Below are 18,814 nucleotides of genomic sequence, written 5' to 3'. Positions count from 1 at the left end.
TTTGCATATCTATTGTTATTAAAGTTTATTACAGATATTTCTTTTCTCTACTTTATAAGATTACCATATTTTGGAGAATATGAAGTGTATACTCCATAATTTCCCAGATACTATCTAGTATGATGTAAGTGTATGCAGTTTCATTTAGTGTATGTTATCTGAGTATACTATTATTACACCATTGTGTGTTTTTTGTCTTTTCTTCTTAACTATTCTATTTGTAACGAGTATTTACTATGAATACAGCCGCTACTACCTGCTGTGCAACCTGTGTGGCTCTCAGGAGCCTAAGCCTCCGCTTGGGGATCCTGGGGTACATACATATTATACATCTCTTGGTGCAACGCCTCCACCTGGGAGGGATCCCAACGGAGTGGGAGGAGGCCCTCACAGGAAACAACCACACAAAGCAAGCAAATGTAAAACAGGACTGGCTTTACTGCATAGCAAACATATATCAACACAAATCAACATGCGCCACGGCGGACGCTAACCACACTGGGCGTCACGGCGGAAGCTAACCACACTAGGCGTCACGGCGGACGCTAACCACACTAGGCGTCACGGCGGACGCTATCACCTCTAGGCATCACGGCGGACGCTAACCTCCCACAGTGTGACCCCACCCTGTGTCCAGTAACCCCCACCCAAATGTCTCGCAGTCCCAGAGTCAAATACCACTGTGCATATGTGTGTGTGACTGCGCAGCCACTATGTTTGGTGATAGGCCTGGTTGGAGCACGTGAGTTGCAGGTTACCTGCCCGGGCTCCAGCCACGGGTACCGCGATATCAATCCGCACGATCCGACGTTGTCCTCCACACCGCGTGGGTTGAAAGTCCAGCGCGAACAATGTCTCTCCTAGTCTTAGGGTCTTTGGTGGTGTTCTGAGCCCAGAACCCACCTCGCAGGGCCGCACGGCTTCAGCACTGTGTCCCTGACTACTCGACCAAATAATGGGGCTGTGTCCCTATCTAGGGCCTGTCCCTAAGCTCCACAAGCTACTAGGTGGCTCAGGACCTAACTGGGACCTTGGGGGCTGCTGGCCTATGCAAAGGGTCACTGACCCCTGCATCCACCTCTTACCCCTAGCTGGTCCGGATCCTGACTGCCTGCGTAGCTGCAAAACCCCGCGAAATGTATCCATCTGTTCCCTGGCAAATCCCTCAGCCCTATTGGCTCCCTGGCGTCAGGTGTCTCTGCCCCTATGCACCCTGGGGGCTGGCAGACTCATCTCGCGCATGCGCGAACTATCTGGGGCCTCCCGCGCTGTGCTCTGCTACTGCGCATGCGCAACAGCCCTAGCATGGCGGCGCCCTGCTTCCCGAGCCGCCGGGCCGGTGGCAACGCGATCGCGGCCTTAGCGACGGCCCGATCGCGTCCCCGGCAACCGGCCTGCTCGCCGCTCGTGTCCCTAGCTACCAGGGATCGATCTCTCTCTCTGCGCGCTGGCCCCCCCTCACTCCCTCGCACACAGCGTCTGGCAAGAAGGGAGGAGGGGGTCAGCCATGACAGGGGGACATGGCTACATCCTCCCCCTGGTGAAAACTCCAATGTCCTCGCTTGGGCCACATAACTTCCCAACAATGTACACAAATTATATAGTAAAAATGCAGTAACTATATAACTTAGCACAGGTAACTATAAACGAGATTGCATAATTCGTTGAGCATCACAATCACAGACTGTATCTTACTACGAGAACACTGCTGAGCCTCATAATGGGGTGCCCCCATTTGATCGTAAGTAACCCTAGTTGGTGGGTACCTAACTCTTTGACTCCGTCGGAGTTGTTCTTCGGCAACTCCCTCAGGGGAGTAATAAGCATAGTCCTGAGGCCTAGCCTCTTCCCTTGAGGGGAGAAATGTCTCTGAGGGTACAAAACACGGGCTCTGTGGATCCAAAGGCTGGCCTGTTGGTGCCACCTTAGTAGGCGTTGGCCTTCGGGGCCCTTTACCCATAGCTCCTTCGGGAGATGCCCCTTCTGCAGGATGGTCCTTTTGAAAGGGTCCCTCCATAGGGTCTTCCGGAGTTTCAGAGTGAGTCTCGTTAGTTACAGTCTCTTGACCCACCTCTGATAGATCGAACTCACCGTTGAGCGGTGTGGCTTGTAGTTCCTCTTCTTCATCTCCCACTTGGGGAAAGGGGAGAAGGTGATTACGATGCCAAACCTTTACCCGGCCATCGGTGACTCTGATACGGTTAACCGGGAGGCCAGGCATCTGTGACTCCACCTCATACACGCCATCTCTCCACCGGTCCGCCAGTTTATGTTTTCCGGGGATTCCCAAATTACGAAGTAACACTGCATCCCCAGGACGTAACTCTCGATACTTGACTTTATTGTCATATCGTCTCTTGTTACCAGCATTCAGTTTGGCTGTAGACTTCTCAGCCTGTTGGTAAGCTTGTTGCAGACTGTCTTTTAGCCTTTGCACGTACTTAAAATGAGTGGTATTGAGTATCCCGTCTGTTGATACTCGAAGACGCACATCTACTGGAAGTCTGGCCTCCCGCCCAAACATGAGGAAGTACGGGGAGAACCCAGTGGACTCATGGCGAGTACAGTTGTACGCGTGTACTAAAGTTTCTACATGACGACTCCATTCTGTTTTCTGCATTCCCTTCAAGGTCCCAAGCATGTCCAACAGGGTCCTGTTGAATCGTTCAGGTAAAGCATCTCCTTCAGGATGGTACGGAGTCGTCCGGGATTTGGCGATGTTCAGCATTTTAAGTAATTCTCGGATCAGAGTACTCTCAAAATCTCGCCCTTGGTCGGAGTGAAGTCGGTTTGGAAGGCCGTAATGAACGAAGAACTTTTCCCACAGAACTTTCACGACCGTGATAGCCTTCTGGTCTTTTGTGGGGAAGGCCTGTGCATAGCGGGTGTAATGATCCGTGATGACCAGCACATTACCGATTCCTCGACTATCAGGTTCGATACACAGGAAGTCCATACACACCAGGTCCATTGGACCAGAACTCTTAAGATGGGCCATGGGGAGCCGCTCGGGTAGGTAACGTCTTGCGTTGAACGCACCGGGAACAACGGCGGCAGTGTTGCTCCACCGCTTCCCGCATCTTGGGCCAGAAAAAACGGTCTCGGACTAGCCCAAAAGTCTTCTCTACACCGAGATGCCCGTGTTCATCATGTAGAGACTTCAACACCATATATCTCAAATTTTGGGGTAGAACTAGTTGTCGCCTATCAGGGTGGTTATGATATTGGACTACCCTATAGAGCAAACAATTATCTATCTCGAACTTGTCCACCTCACGCATGAGTAACGCGTCCAGATCTCGGGGAGCACTCTTCAATAGAGCGGGGTTCTTCCGCTGAACGGCTTGTCGGATGATGCTTTACTGGATCTCTTAATTGATAGTCCACTAAGTCTTTCCATCTTATGACTTTGTCCTGGGTTATGTTCATCCCGGCGGGGTCGCAGTAGGCAGCAGGGATCGCCTGCGACTGGCACCCTAACGAATCGGCAACTCTTAGTTCAGAGAATGCGACCTGATCATTGATGACGGCCGCTATACTACACATTGCTCGCATCCCAGGTCCGGGGATCTCTTCCCATTCATCATCATCAGGGATAGCACTCAATCCTGGTCGTCGTGATAGAGCATCGGCCCCAATGTTCAGAGGCCCTGGCTTGTACTTCAGGGAGAATCGGTAGTTACATAGTGCCGCCAGCCATCGGTGTCCGGCTGCATCAAATTTGGCGGAAGTATTGATATACGTGAGGGGGTTGTTATCGGTCCTTACCTCAAATGTAACACCATAGAGGTAATCGTGGAGTTTCTCCTTGATCGCCCATTTGAGAGCCAGGAACTCTAACTTGTGCACCGGATATTTCTGCTCACTGGGTGTCAGACTGTGGCTGCTGTAGGCTACAGGCCGAAGACCCTCGGGGTGCTTCTGATGCAGGACCGCGCCCAGTCCATTGAGACTGGCATCCACATGCAGGACATATGGTTGTTCTGGGTCAGCATATGCAAGCACTGGGGCTTCATTCAGGCTTTTCTTCAAATTCAGGAAGGCCCGTTCACACTCAGCCGTCCACTTATCACCAAACGGTTGACGGGCCGACGTGGCCTTTCTCCCAGTATCTTCAGGGTATATTTTCAGCAAATTGTTCAGGGGTTTAGCTCGGCTAGAGTACCCTTCCACGAACCGACGGTAATACCCACAGAACCCTAGAAAGGACCGCAGCTCCATGACATTATCGGGACGCGGCCAGTTCACCACCGCTTCTACTTTGGCTGGGTCAGTAGCAATCCCCTGGGCAGACACGATGTGTCCCACGTAGGTCACCGAGGTATGACAAAACCTACACTTGTCGAGTGATAACTTCAATCCTTCTTGGCCAAGACGATCTATCACCTTCAGCAACCTCTCCTCGTGTTCTTCTAAGGTCTTTCCGAAGACAATGATGTCATCCAGGTAAACCAGACACTCCCGAGGGTTCATGTCCCCTTTCGTCTTTTCCATCAGCCTCTGGAAGGTAGCAGGGGCTCCACATATACCTTGGGGCATACGCGTAAACTGGTAGAAGCCCAGAGGACAGACGAAGGCAGTCTTTTCCTGATCCTCTTCACTCATGGGTACCTGGTAGTACCCGGACCGCAAATCGAGCACACTAAACCATTGGCTCCCGTTCAGAGCATTCAGGATCTCTTCAATACGAGGGAGATTGTATTGGTCAGGTACCGTACGATTATTCAGCGTTCGATAGTCGACGCACAATCTTACAGATCCATTCTTCTTCCTTACTACCACTATGGGCGAGGCATAAGGACTCCGCGACTCCGTCAGTATTCCAGTGGTCTTCATCTCCTCCAGGACATCCCTTACATCGTCCACATCCCTGGGGGCGATACGACGAGAACGTTCACGGAACGGAGTGGCATCACTCAGCCTAATAGTGTGTTGGGCGCTGCGGCTGCGGCCCACATCCATCTCACTGGTAGAAAATACTGTTCTTCTTTCCTTCAGCTTGGCCGTCAGTCGACCCTTCCACTCAGTTGGCAGAGTCGAGTCTCCGAAGTTGAAGTCCAGGTCGACTAACTGCTCACCTACTGCAGCGGCGTTCACCTGGGGCGCTGTTTCTACGGGGCTGACGGGATATATACCGCCAAGACTTTGTCCCACATCGATGTCCATTGGGAATGGAGAGATGTTTTGAATATACACATAGGCTCGGGGAGGAATTCGGGTCGCCCACTCTCTTACTTCAGATATTACCCTATATCCTCTCTGGATCTCTTCCTCAGGGTCACTCTCCAGAGAGAACAGATGATCGGTCTCCTCCCAATCCGGATAACAGCACCAGGCGGCCAGGCGTTTCACTCCCCCTGGTGAAATGGTCGTCAGTCCGCGTTGATGATTGTAGAGGTCCCCGTGACGCTCTAGGGCATATACTCGGTTGCACTCCTCTCTCAGTACAGGATCCAGGCGTGTATTGGCCATTGGCAATTCATTAATCTCTTTCAAGTAGGCTCTGATTACAGCTTGTACTATATCCGTATTTGTCCCCAGGATGACCGGGTACTGACACTGTCCTTGAGGCTTTGGGCACACCATTACCTCCACATGCATGGGATGTTTCTTGCCGGCATTCAATTGAAGTATCTCCAGTTGAACGCTCACAATCCCATCGATAGGGTAATCCTCGTTGCTCAACCCCTTCACCTTCATATGTTCCACCGACCGAAGGGGACAATGCTTCAGGTGCTGGTCGTAGAAGTGCCGGTATATTATGGTCACTTGAGACCCGGTGTCCAATAGAGCAGCAGCATAGACTCCCTCTACTACCACACGTACGATGGCCGAAGGGCCCACCTGACAGTAACCATCTGCCCCTGGAGTTCCTTCACTTGGGCTCAGGTCAGGAGGGGCTTCGGAAGGCGTGGGGGTGGCCTCGGTAGTTTTGGCTTCTGAGGTCTGCCTCTGACAGATCATAGCCCTGGCCAAGCTTCCTTTACTGGGCGTTTCCTTTTCTTGGGTGACTTCATTAGGGCACTCTCTAAAGAAATGGCCTTTCTGTCCACAGTTATAGCAGACGACGTCCTTGCGGTCCAGTCGTCTTGGGTAAGTGGGGGAGGATCTCCCCGAAGCCCGCCCTTTCGTTGAGGGTGACTTGGGTGGCGCATCTTCCTCTTTGACAGGTGTCTTGGTCCAGCGAGCGGAGGCTCCCGGGGTGTCACCGGACGGAGGATCTCTGACCTTGGTGCCTGCATGCAGCTTGGTATAGGCCTCATGCCCTTTTACGATCCCCAGAATGTCCATGAAGGTAGGGGGAGGTCCCTCCTTTAGTGAGCATCTGATCATGATCACGATGTGATGCGTGGGAATGGCCCCTCGGAGGAACTGCTTGCGTTGATATTCGTCCATCTCTGAAGATAGGATGAGGCCGGATGTTCGCAATTTCCACAGGACCAGCTGGATGCGTTGTAGGAAGTCGGACAGGTCTTCCTTCTCCTTCTGTCTGAGAGCGTAATATTTGAACTACAGCTCGCTCTCCTCTTCCTCCTTGCCATAGATCTGGACTAATAAGTTTACCATCTGGTGAGCAGAGAGATCAGGGTCTTGGTCACGCTGTGCACTGACCATGGTGGCCGCTGGGGGTGGTAGGCTTTCCAGGATTCTCTGCCGTCTGACCGTTTCAGAGCAGGGCCATTCGTCGATCACCTTGAGGGTGTGCTCCTTCCAAGAATCGATACTTTCTTCGCCTGTGGGGACAGGAACCGTTCCTGAGAACGCCTTCAATTTCCTATAATTTTGGGCTTGAGCGGACGTAGTTATCGCTTCCACTAGCTGCGGGAATGTCACTCCTAACAAGGAGCCGTCATTGTCGGAGCCACTGGCTATCGCTGCTCGCTGCCTGTTAGGGGTTGGGGTAGAACTGTTCACGGACCGGTTAGTAACCGGTGATGTTGCCGGACTGCCGGCCCAACTGGTGGCCCCTTGCCTAGCATCTGAAGAGAAAGTCACTCTGGGTAGGGATATATCTGATCGGATGGGTGTACTGGTGGCCATATCTCTGTCGTCCCAACCCTCATGTCTGGGGAGGGAAGTGACGTGACTGGAAACAGTTCCCGGGTAAATTAGAGGGCACCCTTGCGGCAAAGTCTCTGGTAGATACACTACTCGTGTGCCTCTATCAGGAAGTATAGCTTGTTCAGTGGCTAGCAATAGGGTGTTCTCTTGCCGGTCAATGTCATAGTGCTTGCTGATGAGGCGGGCGTCCACCAGACCAGGTAATGTCCTTACTGCGCTGCAGACAGTAAACATGGAGACATCAGCAAGCACTCCGTCTACGGCGACCACGTGTCGCAGAAGCTCTCCTAGCTTTTCGGCCCAGTCGGCCACTTGTTTGGGCGTGAGCGCAGACATGCTGACTGACAGGGTAACGGTACTACAAAGTGGGGCACCCCAGGACTCTCTCAGCAGCGCCTCCAAATGTAACGGGTATTCCCTATGAATACAGCCGCTACTACCTGCTGTGCAACCTGTGTGGCTCTCAGGAGCCTAAGCCTCCGCTTGGGGAACCTGGGGTACATACATATTATACATCTCTTGGTGCAACGCCTCCACCTGGGAGGGATCATAACGGAGTGGGAGGAGGCCCTCACAGGAAACAACCACACAAAGCGAGCAAATGTAAAACAGGACTGGCTTTACTGCATAGCAAACATATATCAAAACAAATCAACATGCGCCACGGCGGACGCTAACCACACTGGGCGTCACGGCAGACGCTAAAAACACTAGGAATCACGGCGGACGCTAACCACACTAGGCGTCACGGCGGACGCTACCACCTCTAGGCGTCATGGCGGACGCTAACCTCCCACAGTGTGACCCCACCCTGTGTCCAGTAACCCCCACCCAAATGTCTCGCACTCCCAGAGTCAAATACCACTGTGCATATGTGTGTGTGACTGCGCAGCCACTATGTTTGGTGATAGGCCTGGTTGGTGCACGTGAGTTGCAGGTTACCTGCCCGGGCTCCAGCCACGGGTACCGCGATATCAATCCGCACGATCCGACGTTGTCCTCCACACCGCGTGGGTTGAAAGTCCAGCGCGAACAATGTCTCTCCTAGTCGTAGGGTCTTTGGTGGTGTTCTGAGCCCAGAACCCACCTCGCAGGGCCGCATGGCTTCAGCACTGTGTCCCTGACTACTCGACCAAATAATGGGGCAGTGTCCCTATCTAGGGCCTGTCCCTAAGCTCCACAAGCTACTAGGTGGCTCAGGACCTAACTGGGACCTTGGGGGCTGCTGGCCTATGCAGAGGGTCACTGACCCCTGCATCCACCTCTTACCCCTAGCTGGTCCGGATCCTGACCGCCTGCGTAGCTGCAAAACCCCGCGAAATGTATCCATCTGTTCCCTGGCAAATCCCTCAGCCCTATTGGCTCCCTGGCGTCAGGTGTCTCTGCCCCTATGCACCCTGGGGGCTGGCAGACTCATCTTCGCGCATGCGCGAACTATCTGGGGCCTCCCGCGCTGTGCTCTGCTACTGCGCATGCGCAACAGCCCTAGCATGGCAGCGCCCTGCTTCCCGAGCCGCTGGGCCGGTGGCAACGCGATCGCGGCCTTAGCGACGGCCCGATCGCGTCCCCGGCAACCGGCCTGCTCGCCGCTCGCGTCCCTAGCTACCAGGGATCGATCTCTCTCTCTGCGTGCCGGCCCCCCCTCACTCCCTCGCACACAGCGTCTGGCAAGAAGGGAGGAGGGGGTCAGCCATGACAGGGGGACCTGGCTACATCTACGCTGGGGATTATTGCTTGAGTCTGCAAGCTGTTTCTGGAGGGATTGGAACCACCTCTTTGGACTCTAGTAGCGGGATTATATTTCCTTTTTTTATATGCATTATATGTATATACATGTATATGTATATGTTTTAAATCATGTCGGCTCCTGGTTAGTTGGCTAGCGCTACTTCCATTTCCTTTCTTGTAGTGAAGGAAGTCTGCAAAAGTGTGGGAATTTAGCAGGGGACTGGGTTTAGAAGGACGAGAACGGCAGAGAAAAAGTGGGTCATGTAGATCAAGAGAGGAGGACAGGGCAGAGTTGTAGTTCCTGACCAGGTTGTCAGGATCTGGTGCAGGGCTGACAGAGGAGAGGGAGGAGCGTAAAGTGAAATCAAAAGCTGGTACACTGGCGACACACTTTATTCGAGCTCGGCTAGTCCCACGATTTCGGATATACCCGGGTGTATTGAGGTTTGTGACTGTTTTCTGCCCGAGTGCATTGAGGTATTTTCCAAGCAGGGATTGAAGCATTTTATTCCCGCTAGCTGCAATACTGCACAGTATATATATATATATACTGCATTACAATTCATGAATTTATGCCATCTGGTAGACACGCGAAGCATTGCAGCCTATTAAATCCTAATCATTATCATTTAACAGATCAGCCGCCCGTCAGCCAAGCATGAACCCAGGCTGGGAAGGCAAACGCAACGGGGCTTGTCAGAGGTGAGGAGCGGCGCATTCCAGGTATCTGCCAGGTACATACTGGGTATTTGCTCGAATAAAGTGTGTCGGTGCAGTAGGTTAATAGAGTGAAGGTCTCTGCAGAGACAAGGGGTAGATGGAGATGGAGAAGGGGAGAAGCGAGAGAGAGAAAATGAGATGAGGTGATGGTCAGAGAGAGGAAAGGGGGAAATGGAGAAATCAGAGTGAATTTTTTTTATAAGCAAAATGCTTTTAAAGACAAGTTACCAAATTTATTTACAGTATTTTCTATATATTTCTTATCAGCTTTATGCAACTTACTAAGCTAATGTTTATATTTTTATTCTACACAAAACCATTTAATATATGACAATATTTCATATTTTCCTACAGTAGGTACAAACAGTAAATAGAAGTTAGGAGGGTTCAGGTCTCCTTTTCAATTATTAAACTGGTGCAACTCTTGGAGGAAAAAAGTTATACATACAGTAGTTGCAATTTCAGTTAAAGCAGTGAAGTTAGCACAAAATACAATTAACATACACAATCATGTGCCTGCAATAAATACAGTACGTACAAATAGACAAATACACCTTAACAATTATGTGCTGTTCTCTAAATAAATAACTAAGTCTAATCTATTCAGCTGCACTTAACCTTATTAAGACTATTCATTCATATTCCGTCAGTCTGATTAATATAAATTGTTTAACAGGAACAAATCTTTACATTCTTGTCAATATGATGCTCCAACTCTGCAATTAATGCAATATGCATGTTTTTATTGCATTACTGTATGCTTTAACATATATTGGCAACTCTTGTATTAACCCCACATAAAATATTAGCATGGCTAAGACATAAAAACTTAAAGATGTAATAAAGACAAGACATAATAGAAAGTGCTCTAAGCAATAAGATAAAGAAAGAATTGTCAGATGTTTATACTTTCATCCTAACTCTGTTCTGTTCTTTTAAAGTATATTCATGAAGTTTGCAGAAATTGTCTTGGCATTTTCCATTAACAGTAAAAGGGTTGCTTTGTGAACGTCTTTGACACTTTAAAGATGTGTTATCACTACATTTAAAAGGGGAAGTTAAATGTTTTAAAATGTTTTTTTAAATCCACCTTCAATTAATTGTTACTTTTTACATTTGGTGCAAATTGTATTGAAAAAAATATGCAGGTTTATTTTAGCCAATGTTATCAGAACTATTCCATACTTATTTGGAGTAAATATAATTTTTTTTAACTCATTTTTTTTTTTTTTTTATCTTTTCTTCAAAACTATAATCAACTCTTACATACTGTATGAAGTTTGCAATATAGCTATGATGCTGTATAGATTTGGGATTTACATTAAGGAAAGTGCATCATACTGTACATTTAAAATAGTTAATCGGGCTATTTATCACAATCCAGGAGGCAATTGAATAATAAAAAAACAACTAGAGCCACGGACCCTTTTATTCTCCAACATCTCTGATTTTTTTCGGGGATTTTTTCCGAATGCCACGCACTTCACCGCGTTCATGCCGCATTCATGTTGCATTCATGCCGGCGTCACCCGCGGTCGATGTGTTTATTGATGTGTTTATTGATAATGGTTCGGAATTAATTGGCTGAAATTCTTCGCATATGCGCCAGGTGGCAGATTTTCATGAGTTGTAATGCGCATGCGCTTCAGTAATTTGTCGACTTGCAGGTGTTTAAAAAAATACCACAGTGGTCTATTGTAAATTGACCTTGGTACTGAAGAAGTTACAATAATGTTTCAATTTAGGCTTTTCATATTAAAAACTAAATGCGCAGTGTCTGGTGTTCTATTGTCCTGAGAGTCCCGAGATGAGTGCACCGCTGCAGTCCGTGTACCAAAAACCCGATATAACATAAGCTTATTTAATATGAGCCACGATTAATGCAACAGATGATAAGATGGCAACAGTTGGTCAAATTTATTAGTATTTTATCGAAAACTATGACTTTTACAAATTTTCACCAGATGCTCATGTGTGGAAGCATGAAATAAGGAAATGTATCGATCCGTGTTTTTTTCGTATTGATCCCGGTGTTATTGGAGGTTATTGGTGTGTAGCTTTGTAGGGTTTTGAAGGTTACCCTTCAGCCACCACCCCCTGCACGGTACCTGGCAACATCGACGCGGTAGGATTTGCAGGCACCCGGTGAGACAGCTGGAGGCTCTGGGTTTACAGGTCTCTACCCTTACCTTGGTTCGGGCAACCCGGTTGCCATCCCTGCGGTCCGAGGTGGGAGGTTCGGCTCCCTCGGATTAAGCTCCGAGGGGGGAGATTCGGCTCCCTCGGATACAGCGCCGAGGTGGGAGGTTGGCTCCCTCGGATACAGCTCGGTCAGGGGAGATTGCCAGCAAGGAGGCTTGAGGGCCATTCCGACGGAGTCCAGGTGAGGGGGTGGCTTCACCAGCTTCACACCTCTATTGGCTATGCAGGAGGAGCCACTTACTTATTTCTTATACATACCGGTTCTTCTATTGACTGTTTTATATTGAACTGGCATCGCAGTATTGTAGCATCAGTTCGGGGGTACTTCTCCCATTTTTTTCTATTGGTGTGTAGCACCAGATTTTTCCCGTACCTTTGATCATGGAGGCTTCAAAAGGCGAATGGTCATGTTAAAACAAACTAAGAAACGTCAGTCGCTGGCAAGCAATGCGCCAGCGACAGCGCCAGCTTCCAATAACGGTCCGACCGTCAGTGAAAACCTGGTGACCGGCAACCCTTACTGTCTGTCCCCGCCCGGATACCTGCAGCCTGAGCCGGATTTCGCATACAGATTCCAGCAAGCTTGAATGTACAGTGGCGGCCGCCCTAAGTCTAATGCGGCCGCCACCGCGGGTAATTTAAAACCCCGTTCAGACGCGTTCAGATTGTTTTAATACTCTTGTGATGTACAGTACAGAGCATGCCTACAGTATACAGTACAGTATGCCTGGACAGTACTGTACTGTATGTTCTAGAAACACTGTATTTTGTTACAGTATAAAAGGAGAAAATGGAACAATTTAAAACAAATCAACATTTTCTTTTATTTGTGGAGTAAGTACAAAAAGTGAACAGCAACAACAGTATGGTGTTAGTAAAAAACATTTCTTATTAATACAAGTTAAAACACGCAACATTTCTTTTATTAAAGTACAGAAAGTCAAAGATTTACAGCACAACAGTATGGTGTTAGTAAAAAAAATTCTTTATTAATATAATTTAAAACGCGCAACATCTCTTTTATTAAAGTGCAGAAAGTCAAAACATTTACAGTAGGGTGGTGTACAGTACAGTAAGTCAGGCCTGCACCACTCCAGTCCTCGAGGGCCACAAATAGGCCTGGTTTTCAGGATATCCGGTCCTGTTTGCGGTCCTCGAGGACTGGAGTTGTGCAGGTCTTGTGTAAGTAAAAACATTTCTTTATTAATACAAGTTAAACAAGCACCAAGTCAAAAAATAAACAACATTTGAACAGTCACGCAAATTCGATCCCCACCAGATTGTCCTTCCAGGGCCGATGCCTTGTATGACGCAAAATGCCATTAATGGCGTCTCTCACGATTTTCACTACAGGATCTGTAATTGAAAAATAGAGCCGCAATTCCTCCACAATAGTCCTTAAATTTTCAGGAAGCGCGCTTTTTTCACGATTTCCTTCGTAGTTTACATTTTTGGCCCACCCGCAGTACACCAAGTAGGACACGTGGTGCTTATAAATTAACATGTCATACTACTGGGGTAAACCAGCACTCATCACCCTATACTTCTTGATGAGTGCCGGTGGCAGCTCGCGCAGGATGATGTCGGGCACTGTATCGATGCAAGCGTATGTGGGTTGGATTCTTGGAGCGGGTGTTCTTCTTTCACGGGTGTGCTTGTGGCGGCGGGTGAGGGTAGGTTGTCTGGGAGGATGCTTTCCTCTTGTCTTGGTCACCATGTTGTCTCCTGGCGTGGTCTTGACGTGGTTCTCATGTTATCAACGGCATACATGTACACATATTCTTCTGTTGGAGGGGGTGCGCTTGGTGATGGAAGGCGGTCGAAGGTTCCATTCATCCCATCCATGCCACCCTCCTGCTCCGGCGTTGGAGATACAAGGGCATGAACTCCGAGCAAATTATGTATCCCCGCTATGTCAGTCTCTATCTTCTCCATCTGTTGATCCATCTTCTCCATCCATTGATCCATATTCTCCATCCGTTGATCCATCTTCTACATCCGTTGATCCATCTTCTCTATCTGTTGATCCATATTTAATATGGTCTCTTAAAGAAGATATATCTTTACCAGCATAGTAGAGTCCCTGGGGATATCGACACTTAACCCATTCACATGCGGTCTAACGAGCTGCATCCTGTGCATGGGGTGCTGTGGACATCTGGGTTGATGGGTGCTATGGAGTAAGAGATGGGGGTTCCCTGGAGAGAAGCGGCAGCATCGTCGAAGAAGGATGGAGGAGGTGACCTGTGGATTTCCGGGAGAGAAGCAGCAGCGTCATCGAAGAGGGATGGAGAAAGTGACCTGTTGTAACGCCTGTATGTCTGCAGACCTGGTCAGTCCACAGTACTGAGGTGGGTAAGGTTATAACACACACCCACAGCAGTGAGGGCATGCCCGGAGTGTGGTAATGCGTTGCCGGGCCTGTTGAGAAAGGGTTAACATATACTTGCAACATCCAGGATGCCAGAGTTTGGATAGTAATGTCCGTGTGCCAGAGTTCAGGGGTTATAGAGAGCAGCGTGGTGATGTCTGTAAGCCAGTGTTCAAGGATTGGAGTAGGCAGCGTAGTAGTATCCGAATGCAGGGTTCAAGGGCAGGAGAAAGCAGGGTAATCCAATTCAAAGCAGAGTTCAAGCCATGGAGATCCAAAGGTAAGCTGGGACAGGAATCAGCACTGAAAGAGACAGGAGAGCCAAGCATAGAGACTGCACACACAGGGGTCACAAGAAGCTATGCAGAGCAATGAGCTAGAGGACAGACAGGGATTATAAAGAGGGAGCACCAATGGGAGAGGAAGGAGGAGCAGAGGGTTGAGTGAGAGGTTGCAGGGATAGGTCAGAAGGAGCAAGGGAGGAGACAGGTGAATCACACAGGGATATGGCTTGTACGCTATGGGAGGCGGAGCCAGGGCTCTGGGAAGGCCTATACCTGGAGCGTGTGCGCGCGCCCTCTGTAAGGATTGGATGCGTGTGCACAGTGTGTGCCATGGAGCGCGAGGAGCGTCGCGCCGTGGGGGCGCTCGCCAAGGAAGGCGAGAGAGCAGCAGAAGAGACCGAAGGAGGTAATGTGGCAGGTGGGGAAATAGAGGGACGCCGCGAGCTGTGAGTGCCGCGGAGGGGATCGGGTGCCTGGAGAGGTGTGCGCACCTCGCGGGGAACGCACGTGACGGCTGGATGCGCGTTCGGGCATGCCGCAGAGGAACAGGTGCGGAAGGAAGAAGGGACAGATGGACGAGGAGGCGAGGGAGGAAGGTCAGAGGCAGAGGGAGCAGGGGTGATGGGGAGACATTGGAAGCACGAATCCCCTGAACCGTCACAGTATCCCCCCCCCCTTGAGGATTGAACTCTGGACGATCCTGCCATGGCTTCTGGGGGAATTTCCGATGAAATTGCCAGAGGAGTTTGGGAGCGTGAATATGACGAAAAGGAATCCAGGAACGCTCCTCTGGACCATAATCCTTCCAGTGAACGAGGAGCTGTAACTTGTTTCTGGACCAACGGGAATCGATAATGGAGTGAACCTCATATTCCTGCTATCCGTCAATGGTCACAGGGTTGGGTTTTCGGGAACGATCCGGGAAATGAGCGCTTTGGATAACCAGTTTGAGTAATGATACATGGAACACAGAAGGAATCCTCATGGTAGGAGGAAGTGCCAAATGGTATGCGACCGGATTGATCCTCTCAAGGATCTTAAAGGGACCCAAGAATCTCGGGGACAATTTCAGAGACGGGGTCTTGAGCCTTATATTTTTTGAGGATAACCTCACTCTGTCTCCGGGTTTAAACGAAGGGCCCAGTTGGCGTTGTCGATCTGCCTTTGTTTTTTGTCTTGAGATGGCAGTTTGTAGAGTCTTAACAATCTTCCTCCAAGAGTTTTGAAGAATAGAGACATGAGAATCCGCTGCAGGAACACCAGATGGGAGGGAGGAGAGGGGAAGACTGCTAGGGTGGAATCCAAAATTAATGAAGAAAGGGGACTCTTGCGTAGATTCATTTTTAAGAGAGTTAATTGCAAACTTGGCCAAGGTAATAGATCCACCAAGTTGTCTTGAGATTCGGAGACAAAACATCTGAGATACTGCTCTAAGGTCTGATTCATTCTTTCCGTTTGACCGTTGGTCTGAGGGTGGTATCCAGAAGAAAATAGAAGGGACATCCCATGTCTCTGGGAAAACGCACGCCAAAATTTAGAGATGAATTGAGAACCTCTGTCAGAAACAATAAAAATAGGAACACCGTGTAATCTGAAAATTTCCTTAGAAAAAATATCGGCCAAAGTAGCAGAATTAGGGAGGCCCTTGAGGGGTATAAAGTGTGAATGCTTGGAAAATCTATCCACTATAACAAGAATGGTATTCATTCCTTTAGAATTGGGAAGCTCGGCAATAAAGTCCATAGAGATGTGTTTCCAAGGTTGCTCCGGAATGGGAAGAGGCATGAGGAGACCAGAAGGTTTGTGATGGGCGGATTTACTCTGGGCACAGACCGGACAAGCTCTGGTGAAATCAAAAATGTCCTTGTTCATCTTAGGCCACCAAGAGATCCGTTTAATAAGATCTGCTCTCCTCTTGAAGCCTGGATGACCGGCCAATCTAGAAGAATATCCCCAAAGTACAATCTTGTGGCGAAAACATGGAGCTGCATATAAGCGTCCCTCTGGCACCCTAAATCTCCTGGGAATGTGATCCTGAGCTTTGTTGATTTCATCCAAAACATCAAAATTATTGGCAGAAATTATGCACTTGGCGGGGAGAATAGATTCAGAGGATTCGTTAGAGTCGTTCTCCGTAGCAAACTGGCGAGAGAGAGCGTCTGCTTTGATATTTTTGGTACCAGAATATTAGAAATGGTATAGTTGAAACGAGAGAAAAATAGTGACCAACGAGCCTGACGAGATCCTAATCGTCGAGACCCCTCAATATACAGTAAATTTTTGTGATCGGTGAGGATGGCAATAGGCTCCTTGGTGCCTTCGAGAAGATGCCTCCATTCCTGAAGAGCCAATTTAATGGCCAATAGATCACGATTCCCAACATCATAATTTCTCTCGGCTGACGAGAACTTCCGAGAAAAAAAACCACAGGTATGGAGCTTCTCCTGGGGAAAGGATCTCTGAGAGAGTACTGCACCGGCTCCCACATCAGAGGCGTCAACTTCTAACGTGAAGGGAAGCGAAGTATCTGGATGTCGTAGGATGGGTGCATAGATGAAGGCCTTTTTGAGAAACTCAAAGGCGTCAATGGCTTCGGGAGACCAAGTCGTAGGATCAGCACCCTTCTTAGTCAAGGCGGTGATGGGTAAGGCAATGGTAGAAAAATTACAGATGAACTTCCGGTAATAATTGGCAAAACCAAGGAAGCGCTGCACAGCCTTGAGAGAATTCGGCAGCGGCCAGTCGAGGACAGACTTCAATTTCTCTGGGTCCATAGAAAAACCTTGGTTAGAGATAATATAGCCTAGGAAGGCTGTAGACGTCTGATGGAACAAACATTTCTCCATTTTAGCATAGAGGCGATTAGCACGAAGCCTAGAGAGTACCAGTTTGGTATGGCGAATGTGCTCCTCTAAATCCTTAGAGAAAATGAGAATGTCATCCAAATATACGATAACAAATGTTCCCAACACGTCCCGGAAGATATCGTTCATGAACTCTTGGAAAACGTCAGGAGCATTGCATAGCCCGAAGGGCATCACTAAATACTCATAATGTCCAGATCGCGTATTAAACGCGGTTTTCCATTCATCCCCATCTCTTATACGGATGAGGTTATAGGCCCCTCTTAAATTGAGTTTGGAGAAGATAGAGGCTCCTTGTAGACGGTCGAATAGTTCAGAAATTAGGGGAAGAGGATATGGTTTTTTTTACCGTAATTTTGTTGAGTCCGCGAAAGTCGATACAGGGTCTTAGGGATCCATCCTTCTTCTTCACGAAGAAGAAGCCTGCCCCAGAGGGGGAGGTGGAGTTGCGGATGAATCCTTTCTCCAAATTTTCTTGGATGTAAGACGTCTTAGCCTCAGTTTCAGGAACGGATAAAGGATATGACTTCGACTTCGGGAGGATGGTTCCTGGAATTAAATCAATAGGACAATCATAGGGACGATGGGGAGGCAGTACCTCAGCTTGTACTTTATTGAAAAATCAAGGAACTTGTGATACACTGTCGGCAGGATGGACAGGTTGGAAGGGATGGTATCCAAACCAGCGAGAACAGCAGCAGGAGGAGTGAGGTAGACCATTGGATAGGTAAGACGTCGGTCCAATCGATGCGCAGATTGTGGAGCTGTAGCCAAGGCAATCCTAGAATAACCTGGACGGTAGGAGAATGGAAGACATCAAAAACTATTACCTCCTTATGACCATCCACAGTGGTTAATGTAAGTGGGATGGACTCCCAGATGATGAAGGCTGGCTTAAGCGGACGGCCATCGATAGCTTCAAGACCAATGGGTGCTTTTCTCTTGACCAGAGGGATTTGATTCTCAGAGGCGGAGGTGTGATCCAGGAAGTTACCGCCAGACCCGGAGTCAATGAAAGCTTTTACTTCTAATAGAAGTTCAGGGCCCGCCAGCATTACAGGAAGCATGAGTTTCTTTGGGAGATCCTTAGAGAGAGAGGGGCAAGAAGAGATTGTACCCAGCTAAAGCCCCTCTACCTTTACTGGGTGTTCCCATTTCCCGGCTTCAGGGGACAGTTCTGGAGCCGATGTTCTGGGGAACCACAATACAGGCATACCCCGCATTAACGTACGCAATGGGACCGGAGCATGTATGTACAGTAGAGGCAACGCTTATTCTAACATTTGCCTTAAACTAGCCGGGTTACATTCAGGGTATGTACTGGGTATGTTCTGGGCTAGTTTGAGGCACGTTTAAGGCATTTCTGCATTGACTAACGACCCATAGGATTAACACAGCAGGGATCCCTGGCAGTCCAATTCAGTTTGAATGGGACTGCCAGGGATCCCCGCTGTTAATCTGATAGGCCATTAATCAATGCAAAAATGCTGGGGCTAGTTTAAGGAAATGTATTCAGAATGTACCTGGGTGTACCTGGGTCTTTTGGGGAATTGCCACTGGTTTTTGTTAGAATAATCGCTGCC

Source organism: Ascaphus truei, chromosome 1 (genome assembly GCF_040206685.1).
Source record: "Ascaphus truei isolate aAscTru1 chromosome 1, aAscTru1.hap1, whole genome shotgun sequence".
Classification (NCBI taxonomy): domain Eukaryota; kingdom Metazoa; phylum Chordata; class Amphibia; order Anura; family Ascaphidae; genus Ascaphus; species Ascaphus truei.
This window is presented reverse-complemented; position numbering follows the sequence as displayed.